The sequence below is a fragment of the Haliotis rufescens genome, unplaced genomic scaffold (assembly GCF_023055435.1).
Source record: "Haliotis rufescens isolate VD_foot unplaced genomic scaffold, xgHalRufe1.0.p SCAF_8, whole genome shotgun sequence".
NCBI classification, from domain to species: Eukaryota; Metazoa; Mollusca; class Gastropoda; order Lepetellida; family Haliotidae; genus Haliotis; species Haliotis rufescens.
In genome coordinates this window covers 50,817,850-50,834,587 of record NW_025964372.1, presented here as the reverse complement: position 1 = coordinate 50,834,587, position 16,738 = coordinate 50,817,850, and positions in this window count along the sequence as shown.

The window sequence follows — 16,738 nt, the reverse complement described above, 5'->3', positions numbered from 1 at the left end:
TGTGTTGGACAGTCTAATTAAATTCGTTGCATAATCTACATTTCATATTTTCAATTTGATGCAAAATCACACGTTGACGGTTTCGAGTAGGAAGTGACTGGTCCTGAGCAACAAACAGAAAGCCTCCTGTATCAGGCCAGCCAACTTTATCCAAGCGAAGGACTCCGCAGGGTTGCGGTTGTTAGCAACCCACTGCGCATACTCGATGCAGTGTCGTTCAGAAAGCCTCTCTTTTAAAAAACTGAGTCTGGGCTGGTTTGATATGGCACTTCGCTTGGTTGACACCAGAAGTACCAACCAGAAGTAGAGAACCATTAACAAAATCAACATTGATATTGAGACTTTGTCCCACATTATTGGTTCGTTTAAGAAAACCGTGGAATGCCTTGTTTTCATCATGAGTCTTGGCCTGCTTCACAAGAGGGTCATCAGACAAATAAATGTGTGCAAAAAGCACCATACAATTCTATAATGAAGAGACTCTACTAATCAAACTACTCCCTCCCATAATGCTTGGTACATATACGCGATTGAGGGAAGAGCGAGGGTGGTGGGATCTATTGTCTGACATGATTCTTCGTGTGAGTTTGTCAATACCCTAAATTTCTTGTTTCGTCCAATCAACAACACCAAAAGAATATGAAAGGACGAGTGCAGCGTAGGTATTTTTAGCTTTAACTTTCTTGCGAGCGTTCAGCTCTGAACTCCAGATTTTCTTATTTGTATTCTGCAAGTTTGTCTTTGATATGGGCATTCTGGAGAAAGTCGCTAACCTGCATCCCTAAGTACGTATAGGCCTGATGTTCCACGAGATGGTCAATAACTTCTCCTCCAAGTAAACTGACCGATCTTGTCTCTCCTACCTTGCCACATGTGCCGAATGATGCATTTGTCCAGCAATTAATATTATTATGATCTACAGTGACAGTAGAGCCCACACTAATTAATATCACCAATACGCCGTTCTCCTGTTGCATGCTGACTAACCCTACACTTATATCTTACAAAGGAAAATACCAGCCTGACTCGACTCTGTTGATCTCGCAGTAAACAGTAATCACAGGCAATGAGTATCGAGCCGTCGGCTCTCAACTTGGGCTGAAATATGGGAAGCTGGAGTCAGTGTGTGCAGATTGTGAAACAATTCTCATCAAATACAATGTCCAATCGTCCATTTCAGCTATCACAAGTTGCTCACACAAAGTTGGCACAGAAAGAACAATCCCCAATTTTCCCCAATTTGCCTTCCGTGTCATTGTAAATAAAGCGACAAAACCCGTTCCATATCCAGTAGAAATCTCTGCATAAAACAGAGTCGATTGTACGATTCCGACTATATCATGAACATGTTTTTATGAATCACTATCAAATAGTAATGATACCAGGTGTTCGCGAAAAGGTGGGCGTGTCCTGCCCCACCGGTGGCACCCGTCATCGTGGAGTAAATATACCCCGTTGGGGAGTCCAGGTTTGAATTGGTCCCCAGCAACGTTTGCTGGTCGTAAGAGGCGACCGAGTTGATCGGGTGGTCAGGTTCGGTGATTTGGTTGATTGCGTGTCATTGTACCCCTACGCCGTGGATCGTTGTTCACAATATTGTGTGGATTGTGTGATCCAGACACCATTATTTACATGCCGCCGTCATATACATATAGCTGGAATATTGCTGAGTGCAAAACTTTGGTCTGAGATCATTTACTGGTATTGCTTATTGATTATTTGGTATCTAACTGTATTCTTCATTATGCCTTATAGAAAACACCACTCCTACAAAATTCTTTTTTCACTGAAAAGGAAAGAAAGATTTTAAAGAAAAAGTTTTTTTAGTTTTTTAAAAAATAATTATATATTTTTATTATTTTTTTTTTATTATTTTTTTTTTTGGGGGTGGGGTGGGGGGTGGAGGGGGTGGGGAAGGAGGGGGGCAATGTTCTAAATTTTAGCCCTGGGATATCTACTGTCGGGTTGAGACGGTTATGATTGAGACTCAAGTATAATAAGTATAATATAATTTTCTTGATTAGTGTTTACTGACACATGATGGTGTACGGTGGTCCAGTGGTTAGAGGCACCGCGATCTGTTGTGCAGAGTCGCGGTCCTTTGGCTTGCAAGAAACCTATCACTCACTCACTCACTCACTCACTCACTCACTCACTCACTCACGCGATAGTTCGTCTCATCATACACTACAATGAGAGAGAGAGAGAGAGAGTGAGAGAGAGAGAGAGATAGATAGAGAGAGAGAGAGAGAGAGAGAGAGAGAGAGAGAGAGAGAGAGAGATAGATAGATAGAGAGAGAGAGAGAGAGAGAGAGAGAGAGAGAGAGAGAGAGAGAGAGTCTGTTTGGTCTTGTCACATATGTGCTCTTACATGGACGCATCCTGGCACAATAGTTTGCCTCCGCGGTGGGAAGGATGAATTGCCAGTCTACTTCTGCATTAGTGATGATGCAAGGGAGGATGAGCTCACCAATATACGTCACATCAATCTGTCATTGCAAGGTCACTCTTCAAGTGGAACGTTATCGTTCACCTACTGAATTTTTCTAGACACCCCCTGTTATCAAAACATATGTTAGCCCTTTAAGGATGCTGCAGTTTGCTCTGGTGAGACTTGCTGTGTTGTTCTAAAAGTCGAAAGGTCGCTATCGTGAGACGTCCCCGAAACTACACGTGTTAATTAAGAAATAAACGATAAGTGGGATTACGTCCATTAAAAAAGTGGGGTAGGGGTGGCAGGAGGGTGGGGAGGGGGATGGGGGTTAAGTGTTTGGGTGTTGGTGGAGTAGCCTAGTGGTTTAAACGTTCGCTCGTCACGACGAAGACCCGGGTTCGACTCCGACATGAGTACAACGTGTGAAGCCCATTTCTGGTGTTCCAAACCGTGATGTTGCTGGAATATTGCTAAAAGCGGCTTAAAACCGCGGCGTAAAACCGTATCCACTCACTCACACACTCCATTACAGTGAAGTGTTCTTTATTTTCAAAACACACAATATGGTCCCTATAATGAGAACTTAGTTTGTACAGGATTGTACAGGCGAGCCTAAACACTAAAACATCACAGGTGTAACATGAAAGTGTTTACATCTATAGACTAGTATTATATCTACCTACATTCCACTGAATAATGTCAATGTATTGAGAAAATGTGAAGCACTTTTATTGTATTTTCTCAAGAACATCTGTCACAAGTGTTTGGTCCAACTTGGCTTGAACAAAACCAGCTTAAACGTCATAAAGGTATCCGCAAATCCGTTTATATCTGTAGAATATTATTACATCTACGTAAATATTACAGTACTTTATAACACGACAGTACACCGGATTTAGAGAAAACATGTCCCTTTAGGGAAATTCTATTTCCTTTCACATTATCAACATAATCTGTAGTCTGTGTTCGGTCCGACTTGGCCCGGTCGGTTAAAAGCAACTGATACATCACATATGTATGATCAATTGTATCTATATCTACATAATAGTATAATATGCACCTAAACACCTCTTTATGTCCAAGATCGATCGTTCTATTCAAGGCAAAGTGAAGCCTCTTTTCCAATCTTCTCAACATAATCTCATTCAGCAAACGCGTTTTTGGTTTGGGACTTTTCATTAATGTCATGACGAAAGTTTATATGTATGTACGCGTTTATTTGTTGATCCAGGTGGATTGTTTAGAGACATGGCGTGATAATAGTGAGTGAGTGAGTGAGTTGGGTTTAACGCCGCTTTTAACAGTATTCAAGTTATATCGCGGCATGTCAGCTTAATATGGGAGGAAAACCCGAAATGATGCAGGCTCTCAGACGTTTACCACTTCGCTGAAACCCACGAGAACGGGTATGGTGCTGACAAACCTAGAAACATAATCGGGACGAACCGGGATTCGAACCCACAACCATAGGTTTCTGGCGTGCCCAAGGGATGCAACTCTGCTGATAATAGTAATTGCCCGGGGGTGCAATGGGGTGCTAGGAAAACATTCTACCACGGGTATCGTAGCGTCTTTCCCCTTTTTTGAATAGAACACCCACGGTATTTTCATTTGAAAGGCTGAACCGTTTAGGTATGGCACCATTGATAAACTCCGTCCAGGGCTGACTCGATCTTTTTAGGATTTATGATAAATCTGTGTGGCTACATATGTTAAACCTATGTTGATGATCTAGTACCAGTGGGTCTTGATGCATTTTGGGGACAAGTTAAAATGTATATTTCCTCATGTGTACCGCGCTCTGTGAAGACAAAAGCATCAACTACATGAAAATCATAGACGAATTTGTTTGTTTGTTGTTTAACGCCGCACTCAGCAGTATCCCAGCTATATGACGGTCCTGTAGATAATCAAGTCTGGACCAGACAATCCTGTTACTGACATCATGAGTATCGATCCCCGCAATTGGGATACGATGACATGCATCAACCAAGTCAGCGAGCCTGACCACCCGATCCCGTTAGTTGACAGCATGGGTTGCTGAAGACCTATTATCCCCGGATCTTCACGGGTCGAAGTTATTGGTAATGTTGTCGGTCTTAATATGATCATGATAATTACAGGTGACTATAATATTGATTACCTTGGAAATAAGACGGTATCAGGAAAGATGACTAATGACCGTATATGAAGAGGCATACCTGATCCTGATGATTAAGTGTGTGCAGTGATGTAACCTCAGCGTCCACAGAAGCCCTCTAACTACTCGTACACCATGACACGATCACATATAATCTTATAAACGATAATTCTCATCACGGCGTAAAATGAAATCTCTGTACCTGTTCAATTATCACATCATATAGCTAACAATCTTGTCCCCGATGACAAAGACGTAGCATTTGGCGTCAAGGTCGTCAATGTAACTTCAGTACACAAGAACAATACCACATCGCCACGAACACCAACAACATTACTAAAACGTTACGAACAAAGACGTACATATTTGCACAATATGTCATATATCTCCACACGAAATTGCCCTGTTGACTTCCAAGTAAATGTTCATATGATCAAGAGAACATCATATTTAATACCAACTGGTTGAAGAGACAGCTGACTACATCACCAACTAATGTGAGTACCTTCCCACATGCACACGTCCACCTCCCCACATGTACACGTCCACCTCCCCACATGTACACGTCCACCTTCCCACATGTACACGTCCACCTTCCCACATGTACACGTCCACCTCCCCACATGTACACGTCCACCTTCCCACAAGTACACGTCGACCTTCCCACATGTACACGTCCACCTCCCCACATGTACACGTCCACCTCCCCACATGTACACGTCCACCTCCCCACATGTACACGTCCACCTTCCCACAAGTACACGTCGACCTTCCCACAAGCACACGTCCACCTTCCCACAAGTACACGTCCACCTTCCCACAAGTACACGTCCACCTCCCCACATGTACACGTCCACCTTCCCACAAGTACACGTCCACCTCCCCACATGTACACGTCCACCTCCCCACATGTACACGTCCACCTTCCCACAAGTACACGTCCACCTTCCCACATGTACCATCCACCTCCCACATGTACACGTCCATCTCCCCACATGTACACGTCCACCTTCCCACATGTACATGTCCACCTCCCCACAAGTACACGTCCACCTCCATCAAGTACACGTCCACCTTCCCACAAGTACATGACCACCTCCCCACATGTACACGTCCACCTTCCCACAAGTACATGTCCACCTCCCCACATGTACCATCCACCTCCCACATGTTCACGTCCACCTCCCCACATGTTCACGTCCACCTCCCCACATGTACACGTCCACCTTCCCACAAGTACATGACCACCTCCCCACATGTACACGTCCACCTTCCCACAAGTACATGTCCACCTCCCCACATGTACCATCCACCTCCCACATGTTCACGTCCACCTCCCCACAAGTACAGGTCCACCTCCAACAAGTACATGTCCACCTCCCCACATGTACCATCCACCTCCCACATGTTCACGTCCACCTCCCCACAAGTACACGTCCACCTCCCACAAGTACATGTCCACCTCCCCACATGTACCATCCACCTCCCACATGTTCACGTCCACCTCCCCACAAGTACACGTCCACCTCCCACAAGTACATGTCCATCTCCCCACATGTACCATCCACCTCCCACATGTTCACGTCCACCTCCCCACAAGTACACGTCCACCTTCCCACAAGTACATGTCCACCTCCCCACATGTACCATCCACCTCCCACATGTTCACGTCCACCTCCCCACATGTTCACGTCCACCTCCCCACATGTACACGTCCACCTTCCCACAAGTACATGTCCACCTCCCCACATGTACCATCCACCTCCCACATGTTCACGTCCACCTCCCCACATGTTAACGTCCACCTCCCCACATGTACACGTCCACCTTCCCACATGTACATGTCCACCTCCCAACAAGTACACGTCCACCTCCCCACATGTACACATCCACCTCCCCACAAGTACACGTCCACCTCCCACAAGTACATGTCCACCTCCTCACAAGTACACGTCCACCTCCCCACAAGTACACGTCCACCTCCCCACATGTACACGTCCACCTCCCCACAAGTACACGTCCACCTCCCCACAAGAAAACGTCCACCTCCCACAAGTACATGTCCACCTTCCCACAACTACATGTCCACCTCCCACAAGTACATGTCCACCTCCCCACAAGTACACGTCCACCTCCCACAAGTACATGTCCACCTCCCCACATGTACACGTCCACCTCCCACAAGTACATGTCCACCTCCCCACAAGTACATGTCCACCTCCCACAAGTACACGTCCACCTCCCACATGTACATGTCCACCTCCCACAAGTACATGTCCACCTCCCACAAGTACATGTCCACCTCCCCACAATTACACGTCCACCTCCCACAAGTACATGTCCACCTCCCACAAGTACATGTCCACCTCCCCACAAGTACATGTCCACCTCCACACAAGTACACGCCCACCTTCCCACAAGTACATGTCCACCTCCCTACATGTACACGTCCACCTCCACACATGTACTTGTCCACCTCCCCACAAGTACACGTCCTCCTCCCTACAAGTACACGTCCACCTCCCACATGTAGACGTCCACCTTCCCACAAGTACATGTCCACCTCCCAACAAGTACACGTCGACCTCCCCACAAGTACACGTCCACCTTCCACAAGTACACGTCCACCTCCCCATAAGTACATGTCCACCTCCCCACAAGTACACGTCCACCTTCCACAAGTACATGTCCACCTTCCCACATGTACATGTCCACCTCCCCACAAGTACACGACCACCTCCCCACAAGTACACGTCCACCTCCCACATGTACACGTCGACCTCCCCACAAGTACATGTCCACCTCCCACAAGTACATGTCCACCTCCAACAAGTACATGTCCACCTCCCACAAGTACATGTCCACCTCCAACAAGTACATGTCCACCTCCCACAAGTACACGTCCACCTCCCCACAAGGACACGTCCACCTCCCCACATGTACACGTCCACCTCCCCACAAGTATACGTCCTCCTCCCCACAAATACATGTCCTCCTCCCCAAATGTACACGTCCACCTTCCCACATGTACACGTCCACCTCCCCACAAGTACACGTCCACCTCCTCACAAGTACACGTCCACCTCCCCACAAGTACACGTCCACCTCCCCACAAGTACACGTCCACCTTCCCACAAGTACATGTCCACCTCCCACAAGTACATGTCCACCTCCCACAAGTACATGTCCACCTCCCCACAAGTACACGTCCACCTCCCCACATGTACACGTCCACCTCCCACAAGTACATGTCCACCTCCCACAAGTAAATGTCCACCTCCCCACAAGTACATGTCCACCTCCCACATGTACACGTCCTCCTCCCCATAAGTACACGTCCACCTCCCACATGTACATGTCCACCTCCCCACAAGTACACGTCCACCTCCCCACAAGTACACGTCCACCTCCCACATGTACACGTCTACCTTCCCACAAGTACATGTCCACCTCCCCACAAGTACACGACCACCTCCCCACAAGTAAATGTCCACCTTCCACAAGTACACGTCCACCTCCCCACAAGTACACGTCCACCTCCCACAAGTACACGTCCACCTCCCCACAAGTACACGTCCACCTCCCACAAGTACACGTCCACCTCCCCACAAGTACACGTCCACCTCCCCACAAGTACACGTCCACCTTCCACAAGTACATGTCCACCTCCCACAAGTACACGTCCATCTCCCCACAAGTACACGTCGACCTACCCACAAGTACACGTCCACCTCCCCACAAGTACACGTCCACCTCCCACAAGTACATGTCCACCTCCCACAAGTACAGGTCCACCTCCCCACAAGTACACGTCGACCTCCCACAAGTACATGTCCACCTCCCCACAAGTACACGTCCACCTCCCCACAAGTACACGTCCACCTCCCCACAAGTACACGTCCACCTCCCACAAGTACATGTCCACCTCCCCACAAGTACACGTCCACCTCCCCACAAGTACACGTCCACCTCCCCACAAGTACACGACCACCTCTCCACATGTACACGTCCACCTCCCCACAAGTACAAGTCCACCTCCCACAAGTACATGTCCACCTCCCCACAAGTACATGTCCACCTCCCACAAGTACACGTCGACCTCCCCACAAGTACATATCCACCTCCCCACAAGTACACGTCCACCTCCCCACATGTACACGTCCACCTCCCACAAGTACATGTCCACCTCCCCACATGTACACGTCCACCTCCCACAAGTACATGTCCACCTCCCCACAAGTACACGTCGACCTCCCCACATGTACACGTCCACCTCCCACAAGTACATGTCAACCTTACCACATGTACATGTCCACCTCCCACAAGTACACGTCCACCTCCCCACAAGTACACGTCCACCTCCCACAAGTACACGTTCACCTCCCCACAAGTACACGTCCACCTCCCACAAGTACACGTCCACCTCCCCACAAGTACATGTCCACCTCCCACAAGTACACGTCCACCTCCCCACAAGTACACGTCCACCTCCCACAAGTACACGTCCACCTCCCCACAAGTACACGTCCACCTCCCCACAAGTACACGTCCACCTTCCACAAGTACATGTCCACCTCCCACAAGTACACGTCCATCTCCCAACAAGTACACGTCGACCTACCCACAAGTACACGTCCACCTCCCCACAAGTACACGTCCACCTCCCACAAGTACATGTCCACCTCCCACAAGTACAGGTCCACCTCCCCACAAGTACACGTCGACCTCCCACAAGTACATGACCACCTCCCCACAAGTACACGTCCACCTCCCCACAAGTACACGTCCACCTCCCACAAGTACATGTCCACCTCCCCACAAGTACACGTCCACCTCCCCACAAGTACACGACCACCTCCCCACATGTACACGTCCACCTCCCCACAAGTACACGTCCACCTCCCCACAAGTACATGTCCACCTCCCACAAGTACACGTCCACCTCCCACAAGTACATGTCCACCTCCCACAAGTACACGTCGACCTCCCCACAAGTACATGTCCACCTCCCCACATGTACCATCCACCTCCCACATGTTCACGTCCACCTCCCCACATGTTCACGTCCACCTCCCCACATGTACACGTCCACCTTCCCACATGTACATGTCCACCTCCCGACAAGTACACGTCCACCTCCCCACATGTACACGTCCACCTCCCCACAAGTACACGTCCACCTCCCACAAGTACATGTCCACCTCCTCACAAGTACACGTCCACCTCCCCACAAGTACACGTCCACCTCCCCACATGTACACGTCCACCTCCCCACAAGTACACGTCCACCTCCTCACAAGTACACGTCCACCTCCCCACAAGTACACGTCCACCTTCCCACAACTACATGTCCACCTCCCACAAGTACTTGTCCACCTCCCCACAAGTACACGTCCACCTCCCACAAGTACATGTCCACCTCCCCACATGTACACGTCCACCTCCCACAAGTACATGTCCACCTCCCCACAAGTACATGTCCACCTCCCACAAGTACATGTCCACCTCCCAAATGTACATGTCCACCTCCCACAAGTACATGTCCACCTCCCACAAGTACATGTCCACCTCCCCACAAGTACACGTCCACCTCCCACAAGTACATGTCCACCTCCCACAAGTACATGTCCACCTCCCCACAAGTACATGTCCACCTCCACACAAGTACACGCCCACCTTCCCACAAGTACATGTCCACCTCCCTACATGTACACGTCCACCTCCACACATGTACTTGTCCACCTTCCCACAAGTACACGTCCTCCTCCCTACAAGTACAGGTCCACCTCCCACATGTACACGTCCACCTTCCCACAAGTACATGTCCACCTCCCCACAAGTACACGTCGACCTCCCCACAAGTACATGTCCTCCTCCCTACATGTACACGTCGACCTACCCACAAGTACATGTCCACCTCCCACAAGTACACGTCGACCTCCCCACAAGTACACGTCCACCTTCCACAAGTACACGTCCACCTCCCCATAAGTACATGTCCACCTCCCCACAAATACACGTCCACCTTCCACAAGTACATGTCCACCTTCCCACATGTACATGTCCACATCCCCACAAGTACACGACCACCTCCCCACAAGTACACGTCCACCTCCCACATGTACACGTCGACCTCCCCACAAGTACATGTCCACCTCCCACAAGTACATGTCCACCTCTAACAAGTACATGTCCACCTCCCACAAGTACATGTCCACCTCCAACAAGTACATATCCACCTCCCACAAGTACACGTCCACCTCCCCACAAGTACACGTCCACCTCCCCACATGTACACGTCCACCTCCCCACAAGTATACGTCCTCCTCCCCACAAATACATGTCCTCCTCCCCAAATGTACACGTCCACCTTCCCACATGTACACGTCCACCTCCCCACAAGTACACGTCCACCTCCCCACAAGTACACGTCCACCTCCCCACAAGTACACGTCCACCTCCCCACAAGTACACGTCCACCTTCCCACAAGTACATGTCCACCTCCCACAAGTACATGTCCACCTCCCACAAGTACATGTCCACCTCCCCACAAGTACACGTCCACCTCCTCACATGTACACGTCCACCTCCCACAAGTACATGTCCACCTCCCACAAGTACATGTCCACCTCCCCACAAGTACATGTCCACCTCCCACATGTACACGTCCTCCTCCCCACAAGTACATGTCCACCTCCAACAAGTACATGTCCACCTCCCCACAAGTACACGTCCTCCTCCCCACAAGTACACGTCCACCTCCCACATGTACACGTCTACCTTCCCACAAGTACCTGTCCACCTCCCCACAAGTACACGACCACCTCCCCACAAGTAGATGTCCACCTCCCCACAAGTACACGTCCTCCTCCCCACAAGTACATGTCCACCTCCCCACAAGTACTCGTCCACCTCCCACAAGTACACGTCTACCTCCCCACAAGTACATGTCCACCTCCCACAAGTACACGTCCACCTCCCCACAAGTACACGTCCACCTCCCACAAGTACACGTCCACCTCCCCACAAGTACACGTCCACCTCCCACAAGTACACGTCCACCTCCCCACAAGTACACGTCCACCTCCCACAAGTACACGTCCACCTCCCCACATGTACACGTCCACCTCCCCACAAGTACACGTCCACCTTCCACAAGTACATGTCCACCTCCCACAAGTACACGTCCATCTCCCCACAAGTACACGTCGACCTACCCACAAGTACACGTCCACCTCCCCACAAGTACACGTCCACCTCCCACAAGTACATGTCCACCTCCCACAAGTACAGGTCCACCTCCCCACAAGTACACGTCGACCTCCCACAAGTACATGTCCACCTCCCCACAAGTACACGTCCACCTCCCCACAAGTAAACGTCCACCTCCCCACAAGTACACGTCCACCTCCCACAAGTACATGTCCACCTCCCCACAAGTACACGTCCACCTCCCCACAAGTACACGTCCACCTCCCCACAAGTACACGACCACCTCCCCACATGTACACGTCCACCTCCCCACAAGTACACGTCCACCTCCCACAAGTACATGTCCACCTCCCCACAAGTACATGTCCACCTCCCACAAGTACACGTCGACCTCCCCACAAGTACATATCCACCTCCCCACAAGTACACGTCGACCTCCCCACATGTACACGTCCACCTCCCACAAGTACATGTCCACCTCCCCACATGTACACGTCCACCTCCCACAAGTACATGTCCACCTCCCCACAAGTACACGTCGACCTCCCCACATGTACACGTCCACCTCCCACAAGTACATGTCAACCTTACCACATGTACATGTCCACCTCCCACAAGTACACGTCCACCTCCCCACAAGTACACGTCCACCTCCCACAAGTACACGTTCACCTCCCCACAAGTACACGTCCACCTCCCACAAGTACACGTCCACCTCCCCACAAGTACATGTCCACCTCCCACAAGTACACGTCCACCTCCCCACAAGTACACGTCCACCTCCCACAAGTACACGTCCACCTCCCCACAAGTACACGTCCACCTCCCCACAAGTACACGTCCACCTTCAACAAGTACATGTCCACCTCCCACAAGTACACGTCCATCTCCCAACAAGTACACGTCGACCTACCCACAAGTACACGTCCACCTCCCCACAAGTACACGTCCACCTCCCACAAGTACATGTCCACCTCCCACAAGTACACGTCCACCTCCCCACAAGTACACGTCGACCTCCCACAAGTACATGTCCACCTCCCCACATGTACACGTCCACCTCCCCACAAGTACACGTCCACCTCCCCACAAGTACACGTCCACCTCCCACAAGTACATGTCCACCTCCCCACAAGTACACGTCCACCTCCCCACAAGTACACGTCCACCTCCCCACAAGTACACGACCACCTCCCCACATGTACACGTCCACCTCCCCACAAGTACACGTCCACCTCCCACAAGTACATGTCCACCTCCCACAAGTACATGTCCACCTCCCACAAGTACACGTCGACCTCCCCACAAGTACATATCCACCTCCCCACAAGTACATGTCCACCTCCCCACATGTACACGTCCACCTCCCACAAGTACATGTCCACCTCCCACAAGTACACGTCGACCTCCCCACAAGTACATGTCCACCTCCCCACAAGTACATGTCCACCTCCCAACATGTACACGTCCACCTCCCACAAGTACATGTCCACCTCCCCACAAGAACACGTCGACCTCCCCACAAGTACATGTCCACCTCCCACAAGTACATGTCCACCTCCCCACATGTACACGTCCACCTCCACACAAGTACATGTCCACCTCCCCACAAGTACACGTCGACCTCCCCACAAGTACATGTCCACCTCCCACAAGTACATGTCCACCTCCCCACATGTACACGTCGACCTCCCCACAAGTACATGTCCACCTCCCACAAGTACACGTCCATCTCCCACATGTACACGTTGACCTCCCCACAAGTACATGTCCACCTCCGCACAAGTACACGTCGACCTCCCCACAAGTACATGTCCACCTCCCACAAGGACATGTCCACCTCCCACAAGTACATGTCCACCTCCCACAAGTACATGTCCACCTCCCACAAGTACATGTCCACCTCCCACAAGTACATGTCCACCTCCCCACAAGTACATGTCCACCTCCCCACAAGTACATGTCCACCTCCCACAAGTACATGTCCACCTCCCCACAAGTACATGTCGACCTCCCCACAAGTACATGTCCACCTCCCACAAGTACATGTCCACCTCCCCACAAGTACATGTCCACCTCCCCACAAGTACACGTCGACCTCCCCACAAGTACATGTCCTCCTCCCCACAAGTACACGTCGACCTCCCCACAAGTACACGTCGACCTCCCCACAAGTACATGTCCACCTCCCCACAAGTACACGTCGACCTCCCCACAAGTACATGTCCACCTCCCACAAGTACATGTCCTCCTCCCCACAAGTACACGTACACCTCCCCACAAGTACACGTCGACCTCCCCACAAGTACACGTCGACCTCCCACAAGTACATGTCCACCTCCCCACAAGTACACGTCGACCTCCCCACAAGTACATGTCCTACTCCCCACAAGTACACGTCCACCTCCCACAAGTACATGTCCACCTCCCCACAAGTACACGTCCACCTCCCACAAGTACATGTCCACCTCCCACAAGTACACGTCCACCTCCCCACAAGTACACGTCGACCTCCCCACAAGTACATGTCCACCTCCCCACAAGAACTCGTCGACCTCCCCACAAGTACATGTCCACCTCCCACAAGTACATGTCCACCTCCCACAAGTACACGTCCACCTCCCCACAAGTACACGTCGACCTCCCCACAAGTACATGTCCACCTCCCACATGTACATGTCCACCTCCCACATGTACATGTCCACCTCCACACATGTACATGTCCACCTCCCACAAGTACATGTCCACATCCCCGCAAGAACATGTCCACCTCCCACATGTACATGTCTACCTCCACACAAGTACATGTCCACCTCCCACAAGTACATGTCCACCTCCACACAAGTACATGTCCACCTCCACACAAGTACACGTCCACCTTCCCACAAGTACATGTCCTCCTCCCCACAAGTACACGTCCACCTCCACACATGTACATGTCCTCCTCCACACATGTACATGTCCTCCTCCACACATGTACATGTCCTCCTCCACACATGTACATGTCCACCTCCACACATGTACATGTCCACCTCCACACATGTACATGTCCTCCTCCACACAAGTACATGTCCTCCTCCACACATGTACATGTCCTCCTCCACACATGTACATGTCCTCCTCCACACATGTACATGTTCTCCTCCACACAAGTACATGTCCTCCTCCACACATGTACATGTCCTCCTCCACACATGTACATGTCCTCCTCCACACAAGTACATGTTCTCCTCCACACATGTACATGTCCTCCTCCACACATGTACATGTCCTCCTCCACACATGTACATGTCCTCCTCCACACAAGTACACGTCCACCTCCCACAAGTACATGTCCACCTCCCACAAGTACACGTCCACCTCCCCACAAGTACACGTCGACCTCCCCACAAGTACATGTCCACCTCCCCACAAGAACTCGTCGACCTCCCCACAAGTACATGTCCACCTCCCACAAGTACATGTCCACCTCCCACAAGTACACGTCCACCTCCCCACAAGTACACGTCGACCTCCCCACAAGTACATGTCCACCTCCCACATGTACATGTCCACCTCCCACATGTACATGTCCACCTCCACACATGTACATGTCCACCTCCCACAAGTACATGTCCACATCCCCGCAAGAACATGTCCACCTCCCACATGTACATGTCTACCTCCACACAAGTACATGTCCACCTCCCACAAGTACATGTCCACCTCCACACAAGTACATGTCCACCTCCACACAAGTACACGTCCACCTTCCCACAAGTACATGTCCTCCTCCCCACAAGTACACGTCCACCTCCACACATGTACATGTCCTCCTCCACACATGTACATGTCCTCCTCCACACATGTACATGTCCTCCTCCACACATGTACATGTCCACCTCCACACATGTACATGTCCTCCTCCACACAAGTACATGTCCTCCTCCACACATGTACATGTCCTCCTCCACACATGTACATGTCCACCTCCACACATGTACATGTCCTCCTCCACACAAGTACATGTCCTCCTCCACACTTGTACATGTCCTCCTCCACACATGTACATGTCCACCTCCACACATGTACATGTCCTCCTCCACACATGTACATGTCCTCCTCCACACATGTACATGTCCTCCTCCACACAAGTACATGTCCTCCTCCACACATGTACATGTCCTCCTCCACACATGTACATGTCCTCCTCCACACATGTACATGTTCTCCTCCACACAAGTACATGTCCTCCTCCACACATGTACATGTCCTCCTCCACACATGTACATGTCCTCCTCCACACAAGTACATGTTCTCCTCCACACATGTACATGTCCTCCTCCACACATGTACATGTCCTCCTCCACACATGTACATGTCCACCTCCACACATGTACATGTCCTCCTCCACACAAGTACATGTCCTCCTCCACACATGTACATGTCCTCCTCCACACATGTACATGTCCACCTCCCACAAGTTCACGTCTACCTCCACACAAGTACATGTCCACCTCCCACAAGTACATGTCCACCTCCACACAGGTACATGTCCACCTCCCACAAGTACACGTCCACCTCCCACATGTACAGGTCCACCTCCCACATGTACAGGTCGACCTCTCACAAGTACACGTCCACCTCCCACAAGTACGCGTCCACCTCCCACATGTACATGTACATGCACGCACGCACGCACGCACGCACGCACGCACGCACGCACGCACGCACGCATGAACTATTGTATAAGACCTGTTTCTATTGCCTGTCGCAATGAACCACATCTAAATGTTGCAATTATCTTTCTCGTGTGTCCGGACATAGTACACTGTAAATATTTCTTTGCCATGCTGTCTTGCTTGAAAGTTCTGAGTGTATTGCCATGTGTTAAATTCCTGCCATTGCATACTTTTTGAAGCCACAACTGGCTGGCTGTCACAGAACGATGCGTTCATAAAATCAACATTCA